This window comes from Scophthalmus maximus, chromosome 15 (assembly GCF_022379125.1).
Source record: "Scophthalmus maximus strain ysfricsl-2021 chromosome 15, ASM2237912v1, whole genome shotgun sequence".
In the NCBI taxonomy this organism is placed as follows: domain Eukaryota; kingdom Metazoa; phylum Chordata; class Actinopteri; order Pleuronectiformes; family Scophthalmidae; genus Scophthalmus; species Scophthalmus maximus.
In genome coordinates, this window is record NC_061529.1 from 14,744,354 (window position 1) to 14,756,331 (window position 11,978).

The 11,978-nt window shown below is 47.0% G+C and overlaps 1 protein-coding gene across 4 annotated transcripts in view; it reads right to left on the bottom strand.

Annotated features, from left to right (window-relative positions):
• tiam2a (TIAM Rac1 associated GEF 2a) overlaps window positions 1-11,978 on the bottom strand; it is an 85,902-nt gene that overhangs the window by 70,743 nt on the left and 3,181 nt on the right. For 2 of the 4 annotated variants that reach the window (XM_047337687.1, XM_047337691.1), the window contains exon 1: window positions 939-1,089. The exons of the other annotated variants lie outside the window; for them this stretch is intronic. The gene's annotated coding sequence lies outside the window, so the exon portion shown is untranslated. Of the gene's footprint in view, window positions 1-938; window positions 1,090-11,978 lie in introns of those variants that run through there. 4 annotated transcript variants of the gene reach the window in all.

Below are 11,978 nucleotides of genomic sequence, written 5' to 3' on the forward strand. Positions count from 1 at the left end.
TGCTGCCCATTGTACAATGCGGTCCAGCCATTATTCCCACCGTCTGAGGCGCTGAGCCGTGAGCGCCGGGCCTGTTCAGTGTCCACATGTCCGCTCATTTGTCATGTGTCGTTGGTGGGAGGAAAAGAAAGTGTCTCGTACGGTTGTTTTCGAAGGCCTGCGGGCTGGTGTAGAAGGGTTCTCTGCGCTTGTCTGGATGACAAGATGAGTTTGTAGGTGACGGCGTCCAGAAAACACGGGGACACAGTTGTCATAAGGTGTGTGTGTGTGTGTGTGTGTGTGTGTGTGTGTGTGTGTGACACAGACAGAGGGAGGGACGGCTATAATCAGACGCTCTCACGCCAACACACCCTGAAACAACTCCTTCCTTGTTTCTAAATACAGCAGCCAACATTAAAGCTTCCACGAGCACGAAGGAGGCGGCTGCCGGGCAGCTCGCACAATAGACAAAGGAAATCTTCAAGCAGGAGAGGCAATAGAAGGGCACGGGTGAACATAAGGTGCTGTATGAAAAAAGCCCGGTACTTGCGATAAAGACTTTAAACTAAACATGACAGGTCTGATCCAAGTGATAGCTCGCAGACCCCCGAGGGCCGAACCAATGACAAAATCAATGATGACAACGAGCGAAACTCGTGTGGCACAGCAGCCTACCTCCCACGCCAGCGCTATTCAGGTCTCCGGATGCACAGATTTGTCTTCCTGTACATGTGATGTCATTAGCATTAGATCAAAATAAAACTGATTCTGTAAAAATAAATGAATTCCTTGAAAAGAAATGTCAGCTGCGCGATGAGATAAATCCAGCGGTGGTTGAGCTGACAGTGACAGCTGATAGAGCAGCAGCCTGCGCCGCCATCAAAGGGACATATAAACCTCGATGGATAAAAATTGGTGTGGGAAACCACGTACTGTACTGTGATGGATCTGCCCCTCACCTGTTGCATGATGTGGGCGTCTGGCTGTCTGTCCGTCCGCCACGCGGAAATGTCATTACTGAGACGAGAGTGAGGGAGCGACACACACCGAGCCGGGGACGGGGGATGGATGCCCTCCTCAGCTGTTGATTACTCGAGTCCTAGGTGAAGAACCTACCACAGGGGTGTGAGAGGGAATGGGGAGCTGAATTAGGTTTTTGTGACCCTGCATTCGGAGGGAAAGATCTGAGAGCGTGTCAGGTCAGGCTGCGCCTGCGGACATGTGCAAATGAAAGCCCACATTAGCATATAAGGGCCAATGTGTCTGCAAAAAAGGTGCTGAAAATCTTGTTGCCGAACTGATTGAATATTGACTGTATATACTGTTTGTAGGCAAACGATGGCAAATTATTTTAGGCGCGGTTGCTTGAGTTTTTTTCCCCACCAAAAATTCAACAAAATCCACTTGCGGTCAATGTAAGAGGTTGACCAGTCAAACAGACGGCATTATGGTATCAGTTGGTCATCCCAGTCATTTCGAATGGAAAAACCCCAAACAGGTTTAAGATGATTCCAGATTGCTTTTGGGCCGTTAAGATAAAACTCTGAATTGTGCAACATCAGTTCACGCAACGTATTCGACAAAAATAAAACCATACTAAGCTGAGGATTAGATACACAGCAGTAAATCTGTAGGACAGTTGGTCTTTTCATGACTAATTCCCTCAAGCGCACTCACTCAGCCACGCTCCTGGATGAATATGCGTTTGCTCCTACCTTTACCAGCTACCTTTACATTGAATGCAGTACAGTGCATGTGCCGTCTGTATTGTCTGTATTTCCATAGCTGTTTCCAGACGTGAACTCGGCCGGGACATTTTCTGGACACTGACGTTCACTAATGACGAACGCGGCAGGAGACTGTCCACGACGGTTCAGGCGAAGGGCGGCGCCTGGGCCCCAGCGGCCACTCGCTCTACGTGACTCTTCCGAATATTTTTCTGCTCTGACGTTTGCTGGACATTTCTACTAGGTGGCTGGCAGGAGAGGTTCTGCAACATGTCCGGGGTTACATTGGCGTTTTCACCAAACAGTAGTAAGAATCAGGAGGCACCTCACACTAGATAAGACATAAACACAGTGCAAATATACACTATGTCCAATGCCAAAGAATCTATTCTACCACATCCAAAAATGTTTACTCACCACACAGCATATTCAGTGTGTTCAGTTTACAGTATAACCTTACGCTCGCTCACTCAGATAAGCTTTGTGGACACATGGAAGCGTCTGTATGAAAAAGTGAAATCCTCTCTATAGTTTTACCAAAATCCCTGGAGGCTACGTTGCCTCGCAAACTCGAGTCTGTGAGCAGCAGTTTCTCTCTCTTATCCCTTATAGCATTTATGTTTTATCTGAAGAGAATTGTCTACCTTTTTACCAATTCCTTCAGGCTACATTCACCCAGCGGGGCTCCGACGATAGCGAGTCCCTCTGCAGCGACTGACAAGAGAGCTGCTTTATCCTGTTAAAAAAGCCATGTTTGTCTTCCCATCAGGCCGTGTCCAGTCGGGCACTCGGAGGCACTGTGCCAGGTCCAAACATGGACAGAGAAAATATGACTGACGGGCTGCGAGCGGGCAGCTCAACATGTGGTCAGCGTGGCATGAGAGCTCCATCTAAAAATGCATCTAGGAAAACACGTGGCCGGCTTCTTTTTTTTTTTACCTTTTCTTGAACTGAATGTAGGACACATTCGACAATGACAAAGTTGAGAGCATGTAAGCTGCTAAATATAACCCGCATGAGAGAGGAAAAGGATATAAATGATTGAGAGGCTGCGGGGAGATTACTTTATGAAAGAAAGATCAGGACTGGACAAGCCTGGTCTTTTATGGACTCACTGAGAGAGAATAAGGAAGCAGTCTCCAGTCTGCGGGGTTGGCGTGACAGTTTAAGCTCCCTCAAATCGCTTCACTCCTGGTCAAATGACTTCAAGCCCCGAGGCCAGCGGAGGGGAATCCAGGGCAAACAGAGGGGGCAGTTGAACGAGTTATCATAAGCTTAAATTAAGCCAAATGAGAATACCGTGACACAAGCCAACAAACGGAGGGGCCTGCACGGAGGGTTCCATTCGGTAGAGAAAAAATGGTAAGAACTGATTCCAATGAGCCCTAATTCACTCTGAAGTGTAATCTGGTTTGCACTGAGCGGTGCTGGGGGAGGAATTCTGCTCACTCCAACTCAATCAACGAGACAAACCCGACAACAAGCCAGACGATTCAGACGCCAACAACTGACAAATGTGTGTTCATCGCAATTCTTCGATCGCCGCGGCGTCCGACCCACACACGGCTATGCTTTCCCGCCAATCGCTGTTGCCGTGGCTGTGATCCTCGCCGCCGCGGACAATGCCGGAGGTGTGGGAAACAAATGCGCTCCCATTGGTTGCATCGGTGCCGTGACCGTCCCGCCGAGGCGACGTTGCCACAGATTCCATCACCTCCTCGCTCCCCCGCTGAGAAAACACGTTCACACCCGTGTGAGGGGGAGCGGAGCGCAGGGCCGCTAAAATGACCTTGTTAAAATCTGCTCATTTCACTTTTCCCTAATTAGAAACACTCACACTTGCGCCGGGTCTTTCCCACAAAATCATCCCCTTTCCCAGGATACGATGCGAAAAGCACCAGACCCAAGCGAGGCGGCTGCCCGTTGGGCAGCGCGGGTTTTAAACAAAGCGGGAAATAATTGACTGGAAGCTGTCAATGGACATCTGATACTCAAAAATTCAGGTCACAAAACAAACAGTTGCTGGCTGGAAATGAGAATCTGTTTCTCATCTAGCTCTATCTGGAATGAAGGACCCATTGTTTTAGAATTATTTAGCAATAGTGGAAAGCGTCGTAGCAATTGCAGCGTGGGGTTAATGCTTCGAGGACAGATAGACAAGGACGAATAAATAGCGAATAGTCAATTTCACAATGACAACGACTGTAGACCAATGACAAAAGTTTGTGACTTGAGGCTTTAAAAACAATGTACCAAAAAAAAAAAAAGGTTTGATGACATGAGTGAAGGTCGGGTTAACATTTTGTTCTTTAGGTCCATTTTAGAAAGTGTCCACGCTGGACCATTGTGTGTATTTGTGGGGTCGAGGATGTGAACAAAAGCAAAGCACTAAACACGCTTTTCATTTTGCAGCTGCAGGCCTCCCGTGGTGTTCTCCACGGCAGCCCTTTGTGTGTGTGTGTGTGTGTGTGTTTTACCTATTATCTATGGCTGATAATAGCAAATGGATCCGCGCATGTGAGACTCTTCTTTTGGCCTGTGAAATTGGATTAGTGTGTGTGTGTGTGTGTGTGTGTGTGTGTGTCTGATTTCACAAAAAAGTGTGAGTACGCAGTATGTTACTATGAAGACAACACAGAGTGTGGTTTGCATTTACAGTAATGGACAAAATAAGTGGAACCCCAAAGAGAGTATGACGGTTGCATTTCTTCTTGAGCTGCGGCTCAACAAAATCCTGAACACCGAGCATCCCAGACAGGTTTAATGATGTTTAGGTCTGGTGATCTGGGAGGTCATGGGAAGCATTTAAGTTCATCTAAGTGTTTCATTTCATTCTTAAATTTGGTTAGCCGTGCGTATTATCATTTTTTATTAAATTGGCTCATCTATTACTGAGGTTGGATTACCAACAGGGCAGAGTGGCCAACATGCCGCAGGGCCCTCAGGGCCACCGGGACCTTGAAAGCTCCGGATTTACTCTGCAGTTGGTACATGCCACAGAACTTGAAGTTTCAAGACTTTCATCGTTTTACTTTGTAGGATTTTCATATTATTCCCGAATATGTTAAATTAATTCACCCCACTACAAACCTGGGCTCAGAAAATTAGGGGTCCAACATCTCAGTTTTTCGTCCCAAACTCCCCCTTCACAAGTTAATCAATGCAAATACACTACATTACCCGACCTGCGTTTATTCTGAACCAATAACCTTTTAATAATTATCTGGTAAAGATTTAGATTTAGATTTCATTCAGTCATTTATCCATGTTGATGAAGTCTGACTGTGGATCTTTGTTGGGACTTTTGCAGATAACACAATGCCATTTGAATGTGCACCGCTCCGATTCTACATTTGAATATATTTAATTTCCATGAGATATTGTACCTAACTATCTTTGTCCTCCTACCATAGAGGTTGAACTTGAACAGCAGACGAGCGAGCGCGTAGTTACTGAACTGAACCGGTTCCAAATATAAACTGTGGCGACATCCGCTATATTAGGCCTTATAGAAAATTACAAATGAATGAATCCTCAACCCGCGTATTAAAGCCCACAGAGCACTTATTAAAAGAAGATCAACCTTACAGCTGGCACACACCACTAATTGGTACACTGGTTACTCTGCCTGGGTAGGTGACCTTGTAATTATGACGATGTGATGATATGAAAATGAATGTAAATGTTAATGTTATTCCGTCCATCTCCGATGTTCAGTGTTTAGTCGCTCGCACCCGATGTTTGATGGCATGGCACCATAACTACGGAAATAAGATCCAAATTGAGTGGAATTATCCTCTAACCGGTGTATGTAAAAGCCGGTTCACCAGATTAACCACATCTCCTCTCTCTGGCAGCTCGCCTAATAGACCCTGCCACAGTTGCCCCCTCCTCCCCTGCATGTCACACCCTCTCCTCCTCCTCCGCCATCCCGGAGTGGCGTGGGCCGACCCAGCCCACGCTTATCTCCTCTTACACTCCAAATGAGCGCCAGTTTCATGTTTCTCATTTTCTCCCTGGTGTCCCATGTGACACTCCAGAGTGTGTGAGAGAGAGGGGTGGGGAAGGGGTAGAAAGCAGGGTAGGGAAGAAAGACAGAGGAGAGAGGTTGGCGGAGGAGCAGACTGTCTGCTCACTCGCTACTCACAAGTGCCTCCTTCACCTTGACGGACCTCCTGCCCTTCGTCCCTGACCCTCCTCTTCTCACTCCCCACCAAGGTCATTACCGCTTCCTGTTCCGACTTTAGCTTCATCCACTGACGCGTTCCAACTCTGTTTAGTCTCTGGATCGTAATGTTCTAATCCTCATAATGTTTCAATCCTCGTGGCCCAAACTGAACATCAGCAGCTCCATGGAGGCAGCAGTTGTTGCAGGGATGTTGTACTGAATTATATTGGTGAATCCACCGCTCGTACTGTTTTGCATTCATTATTACTTCTGCCATTCCCTCTCGCTCTCTCTCTTTTTCAGCACACGCCTTGCTGAGAGATCAAAGCAAGAGCAGCGTTAACCAAAAGTAAGAAGACGGACATTTTCAGCAGCAGTTTTATTTTGAATACAGATGGGATGAGATATCATTAAAGCACAATAATTGTGAGCGTACTCTGTGTAACCTGGCTCTCTCGGATGATTCACACTTATTCAAAATAATATGTTAAGTACATTTTCTTTACGGCAACTAAAAACATCTCGGTAACTTTTTGGTCTTTTTGGTCATAAATGCAAAGGTGTGACAGTTATTCTGCCCAGGACAGATGGTGAAAATTGATTTAAAGTCTATTTTCTCATTTGAACAGATTAAAGGCTCAACTAACCGGTAATCTCCCTCTAAAAGCGGGAAATCATTTTTGAAATCCCTTAGTTTGAAGGGTTATGTACTGCTCTCCAGCCTTCTTAGACATGATGGAAACCCCAAAATAACCTTTGGTTTCCAAACTGTATTTTTAGCCAGTTCTATGATCCAGCCAGTAGATCCCAGAGAGAGGCTCAGTTACCAGGGAATCTGGCCAGACTGTGACACACTTCACTGGGGAGTTAAAAAAAAAGAAAAGAAGAAGCAACACGGAGTGGATGGTGAGCAGAGAACAAGCCAGAAGGAAAAGGCTGATATGGAAATAGTCAGTGGAGTGAAAGACTAATGAGGATAAAACACGCGGGAAGGAAAGATTGGGAAACAGGGAAAATCCAATGAGGGAGAGTAGACGTGGAATCAGTTGGGTGGACTGGAAGAGATGCAGCATCAGCGCTCTTCTGCTCATCACTCTGTTGTCATTTCACTTGCGGAGGCCGTCGGACAAAGCACGTAGAGTGTAATATCGCATGGGGGGGGGGGTGGTCTCGGAGGGACGAAGAAGGAAAAAGGAACGGTTAGAAATATAAACGTGGAGGTTAAAGTCAAACTGATTTTGTGTTTCAATTATTGTAGAATAATACGTATAGGGTGTGGCCCGGCTGCTTTCCATGTTAGTCCACGTGTAAACTACTACTGCATCTCCAAGAATTAACAGGAAAGGAGAAAAATAGGAACAGGAAGGAAGAATGTGTGAGATCATAGTGAGCTTCTCCTCTATATCTTCTCTAGGTCATGGACTTCTCAACCCTGATTACAGACACACACACACACACACACACACACACACACACACACTGGTGTGACATCTGCTGTGGATGGGCCCTGTCACACTGCAGCCTGTGCTGCAGTCACAGATGTTCACAGCTAGGTCCTTGCTCCATCCCTCCAACCCTTGGGAGAGTTCAGACCGACGGTCCAGAGAGACAAGGAGACAGGAAATCTGTTCTTCTTCTATTTAACAGGCTCACGGATCCATAGTTTCGCACGCACGCGCGCGCACACACACACACACACACACACACGCACGTTCTCTCTCTCTCTCTCTCTCTCTTTCTTCAGTCATTAGCACAAAGGCAGATGAGGTAGATTTATTCAGTGTTTCATGAAGGTACTGTAAGTAAGGAATGTGTTTGTCCTTGTGTGTGTGTGAATAGCAGAAATAGGAAAAGGTTTTGTGTGTGAAGGAGAGGAAATGCAAATGTGTGTGTAATGGTATATTTGTGTGTGTGTGTGTGTGAGTGAGTGAGTGAGAGAGTGAGCGAGCAAGTGTGTGTGTGTGTGTGTGTGTGAATAGGAGAATAAGCATAGGTTTTGTGTGTGAAGGAGAGGAAATGCAAATGTGTGTGTACTGGTATATTTGTGTGTGTGTGTGTGTGTGTGTGTGTGAGTGAGTGAGCCTGATATCCCTGATGCCTGCTGGTCATTAATAAACATGATCATGAAAGTTTAATCCCCATCAGTGGGGTGGCAGGGGAACCCCTGTGGGTGATATTGACAAAGTCACACACACACAACAGATTGCAGCGGCGGCAGGAGGGAGGTCTGAGGCACTCGACATGAGGTCAACTACGAACTTCAACTGTGTGGAGACGATCATTTCGTTCACATGCAAACCTTCAACTGAGTCTCAATAAGAAGGACTGTTTCTGCATCTTGTGCCGTCCAACTCTGAAGAAGCTTTTCATTATAAAGTTCGCATGAGAAACAGTCAGGTTTAGCCGCTGGGGCAAAGGAAACAAGGGTATATTGTGAAAATGGGCCTTGGGGTGGGAGAATTCCAGCAAAGTTCCCCTTATGTAGGAATTTTATATGAAAACATCTCGAAACAAAAAAGAATAAAGACACTAAACCCTGAAATTGCATCTGAGGGCTGTGTAAGAGTGTGACAGAAATAAATGTACGGTAAATAGCAGCAGTGTGTGAATGTGTTTCCATAAGTGTAGGAAAGCTTTATATAAATACAGTCCATTTATCATAAAGGGGAAACCTTTAACATACAGGCTGGAAATGCAGATTTTTTCAAACATTAGTCTCATATTTAAAGTTGCTGATAATGGCAACTGGACATGTGCTTCCTGTTGCGGTGGGAATTTTCAGTCGGGATCAAAACCAGGTTGGTTTTTTAGACAAAGGTTCCACAACGAGTCATTGTTCCAACTCCAACAATAATAAGCGCTGCAACACTGATTGTCTCAGAGTAGTATGGGCTCCTTTGTCTTGATAATTTCATGTTCAGTTTATGCCCAACTTGAACAATTTTCCCGTGAACTACTTTCTTTAAACTATCCAAAGTAATTGGGACAATGTTTCTTGGAAATTTATGCTGTATTAATAAACAAGAAAACGGCAATTTATCACGTCGTTGATAGCCAAGAATGTATCATATTTATCTTGGAACGTGGGGGAAATAAACACAAGACTTTGTGTGATATAAAATAACTGTAAACGCCCCATAGGCATGCGCTCCAAGTCAACTTCAAACACGTCAAGCCAAGTCTATTCTGTTGTTTAGTGATAAACACGGCTCAAAAACATCCGTTTGAGAAAGGCGCCAGGTTCGATCGCAGCACCTTGATCCTCTCAAATCTGTCTGTCTTTTAACCCCACCAACCCCCGCCCGACCGCGCGATTCCTGGTGACTCAGGAATTTCCTATCCTTTTGAATTTGACACCGTCTGCTCCCCGTCCCTAGTGCACACTTCTGCGCGACGCCTCCGACTCTCGGGAGGGAATCGGGCTCCTTATGCCAATCGCAAACAAACGCGCAGACAGAGAGAGGAGGCCTTCAGGGCTAATTACCAGCTAGTTGCCGCTGCTGACAAGGGGGAGGGGGTGGGGGCAAATAGAGTCACATGTGTGGGCAGGCAGACACACACACACACACAAACACACACACACAAAGTCACCATAACCCTTAAAGGAAACAATGAGGCTTGTTTTGACGGTTGATGAACCAGGTGTCACATCTGCAGGGAAGAGGCTGAGTCAGCCTTTAATAAGCAGCTTTTTATAAGGTCTCCTTTCACAAACGATGACAGACGTGAGGGGAGGCGACGCAGACTGGATGAGCACACAGTGGATATAAAACCTTTGCAGTGTATTACGGCTGGTGTGAATGTGTGTATTGAGGCTTTATCACACACACACACACACACACACACACACAGTCTGAGAATGAGAAGAGGATAAATAATCAACTCAGCTGAAAGTGGTGCTGGTTAAACAAGTGTGTGTGTGTGTGTGTGTGTGTGTGTGTGTTTGCTGTACATGCATGAGGCAGTACTGATGGAGGACCGACTGCCTGTCTTTATTCCTGTTTCCTAATTTCTCACCTTTCTCCCCCCTTTCTCTCCCCTGCCTACCACCCCCCCCACCCATACACACAACCCCTCCCCCATCACCCGGATTACACACGACCCCCCCACTTGCCGTGAATCACGACTGGATCCTCTCTTAAAATCAAGAAGAAAGGCATTTGTGGCTCATCACCTTGACTACTCCTTCATTTCCCCAGACGCCTGCGCCCGTGTCTCCGAAAGCGGCGACCTTTCACCTCCTACACCCACGGCGACCCCGCCCTCAACATGCTGATGAGCGCCGGCAGTTCAAGACGAGAAGCAGAAGCGCTGATAGAAGCAATCCACTGTTCCACGAAACAGCCACTTCAGGGGAAAACAGGCATTTTTAATGGGGCAGACAGTCACATCACATGTAAACAGATGATTGTGTGTTTACAGATGTTTGTGTTTTTGAAACGGGGCCACGAACAGGAAAAGATTAGGGGCCGGCAATGTGAACAGGGATGACGGCCGAAGACATTTCTCTGTCTCTGTAAACCGCGTTCACACTAATGGGTTTAATACTGGTCGCATTGTCACACCGCTGACACGCCGCCAATACACACACACACACACACACACACACACAGTTAGTTACTATGTAGGGAAGAGGTATTTAGTGGCAGGCATGTACACCACTGATAACACACACACACACACACACACACACACACACACACACACACCTCCTCGGTATGGATACACACTGGCTTTCAAATACACGTTTTCTCTCCTGCTGCTCCTGGCACAGTGAAAAAAACAGATCTCTTGCCACCAACACATTTGGAGAGGATGAAATAAAACATCCATAATGAAAGTCAAGAAGAGAGTTTGTTGGTGCCTTGAAAAACAAAAGTGGAGCGACACTCTACTCTGTAGAGGAGAACAATCGACTGCACCGTCGAGAAAATACTAACCAGGCCTGGATTTGCTGAACTTTTTCTACTAGACACAGTCTCTGTCAGACAAGGATAAAAGTTGTGGTCCAAAATGTGTTTTCGGTGTAGTTAAAACTCTGTGACCCTCGCTGCCTCCACAGGCCATTGTGCAGCAGGGTGCGGCCCGTAGCAGGGCAGGGGCTGAACTCCGGACCAGGCGGAGCCCCAGGGCGAGGGAGGGAGACTTTGGGGCAACTCAGCCGAGGCCTTGTACAGTCTGCAGGCCCTGATAACAGGCAGCCGGTGGCGAAAAACTTACACACACTCCCAGAGTGGTGAGCAATTAGTGTGGCTGCCGAGTGTGAGCCGAGATAGGGGATCCCTCTCCCGCATAACTAGGTGTACGAAAGACAGATAGTCCTGGCGCTCATGACTTTGTGAACATGCGAACACAGACACTCCGTCTCTCTCTCTCCACTTGGCCCAGACTCCAGCGTTGTGCGCGAATATGATACCTGCGCATCCGGCCGTGGCAGACGAGAGGCCCGATTTTGGGCCAGAGGCTTTGGGAGGGCCTAAATCGATCGCTCTGAATCAATTAAGAAGATGCAGCAGCCGAGAAGCTGCAGAAACCAGCCAAATCTCACACCGGTAGGAGCCTCATTCCATTCATCACCCCGCTCCCGGATCGATTCCGGGAAAAAGGTGTGGAGAGGGGCACCTGAGGGATTCATTTCAGAAAAAGGTGGCAGAGTGAAGATCCTGCGTGGCAGCGATCTTCTGTGCTTTTGTTCGTCTCACTGACGTCGAAGCAAACAAAGGAGATAAGAGAGCGGAGCGCTGCCGATTTTGAGCCGCTGCTCTCCCAGAAACCAGCCTGCACACACACACTCTCCTCTCACCCAGCCACAACGATGGGCCCTGCAGTACCACACTGACCCCTGATGGTCAGACGCGGCACTGACACCACAGGTCCACTGACTCGTCGTCGTCCGTTCACTGGCAACAGGAGCCACTGTGTCTGCTGAGGAAACGGACCTCTTTGAAAAAGATACAAAATGCTCCTCACAGACCTCATTTGGCGTCAAAGTCAAAACTTCTCCAGTTCATATCAGACACGGAGATTTCTTACGATTTCCCTCACGTCACAGTGAAAACCATTTACGAGCTAACCCGAGCACTAATTGACTTCCTCTGCCAGCG